The 1877-nt window shown below is 45.3% G+C and overlaps 1 pseudogene; it reads left to right on the plus strand.

Moving 5' to 3' along the window:
• The window catches only part of LOC122981947, a 1929-nt pseudogene extending 324 nt beyond the window's left edge, over positions 1 to 1605 (plus strand).
• Positions 1606 to 1877: the final 272 nt, after the last annotated feature.

Consider the following 1877-nt stretch of genomic DNA (forward strand, 5'->3'; position numbering starts at 1 on the left):
AGCGATTATATGAATATAACATTTCATTCATTCAAAAAAACATAACCTGCAAACAAAATCCAAGCAGTGATTACGTTTGTCGATGTCATTGGGAAAACATTTTAGAGGTTTATGAACATAATTGCTAACCTGGAGACCAGGTTGGTTCTGACATGTCCACCATTGACAACTACCAACTACTAACAACAATATATTGATGCTACTATATGTAACCACAGTAGCTTGTTGGCTTTACTAAACAACTACTTGGGGACGAGTGCAGTGGCTGTCTCATGTCCTCCACAGATGAAGTCAATCACTTCCTCCATGACACCCTGAACAATCCAATGAGGGAACAGGAGCTCGAACCCAACAAAGCTCTCATCAGACAATCCCTCAACAGAGTTCAATCTGAGGGAGCCGAGTCTGACAGAGATTGAGGAGGTCATCAAGCTGTCACACTCAGCCTCTGCTCCAGGCCCCAGTGGCGTACCCTGCATAGTTTACAAGCACTGCCCAGAACTTCTCTGACACCTATGGGAGATCTTGAAGGTGATATGGTAAAGGGGGAGAGTTGCTATCTCACTGCTGAGTGTCGAACGGAAGGTGTTTTTCAGCATTGTCTCCCGAGACTGACTGAGTTTCTCCTCAAAAACAGCTACATTGACCCCTCAGTGCAGAAGGGTGGAATTCCTGGAGTTCCCAGTTGCTTTGAGCATACTGATGTAGTCACGTCAGCCTGTGGGTCCATACCACTCAGATTGTTCGAGCCGCCACCATGTTCCCAGCAAGATCAAAGACCAGGTCCTGGATTATTACAATAATTTCAGGCTGAGGGTCACTTCTGGGTCAGAAACATCAGAATGGCATTGGCTTGGAAAAGGAATAATAATGGGTTGAACCATCTCTGTAATTTTTTTTTGCCCTTGCCATGAACATGGTGGCCAAGTCAGCTGAGGTGGAATACAGAGCCCACCTAACCAAGTCTGGTGTTTGACAGGCCCTGATAAGAGCATTTACGTATGACTGTACCATCACTACAACATCGGTCCCAGGGAGAAGGTGGATCCTACAAGGACTTGAGAAACTTTTCATCTGGGCAAGGATGAGTTTCAAGCCCACCAAGTCAAGGTCCATGGTGCTGAAGAAGGGGAAGGTGGTCAACAAATTCCGCTTCTCAGCATCCAGAACTGCCAAACCTCCATCACAGAGCAACCAGTCAAGAGTCGGGGGAAGCTCTTTGACTCAACTCTGAAAGAATCTGCCCCCATTCAAAAGTCCAACAAAGACCTTGAAGCCTGGCTCACCAAGGTCGACAAGTCAGGCCTGCCTGGCAGATTCAAGACTTGGATCTATCAACAGTCCATTCTGCCCCAAGTCCTGTGGCCTCTGCTGGTTTACGTGGTTCCACTGACAACATTTGAGGAAGATCAGTGGCTTTCTCTGCAAGTGGCTGGGCCTTCCTCGCAGCTTCAGCAGTTCAGCACTGTACGGGACCAGTAACATCTTGCAGCTCCATTCAGTGGCCTCAATGAAGAGTTTATGGTGGAGCGAACAAGAGACGCCCCACAGTACAAGGACTCCAGCATGCTGGTTTTATTCCTGGACACTAGCATACCTTTCTGAGATCTGGGGCAGTCCTTCATTTCCTACACACACACAAAATTCATGGCTATCATCAGGGCAACAAAAACCTAAGAATTATGGCATTTTGTGGAGCCTTTTTTTTTATTATTATTATACAAAAATATTATACATTTTTGTATAATATACAAAAATGTATATTATACAAACTGCAAACATTGTCTTTTAAGATTATGTAATAGAATGTTCTTGTGGATAGCCACCAGATGTCGCACTGAACAGCCTCTGAGCCTCTGAACTTAACAACACTCATG

This window comes from Thunnus albacares, chromosome 5, assembly GCF_914725855.1.
Source record: "Thunnus albacares chromosome 5, fThuAlb1.1, whole genome shotgun sequence".
NCBI lineage: Eukaryota > Metazoa > Chordata > Actinopteri > Scombriformes > Scombridae > Thunnus > Thunnus albacares.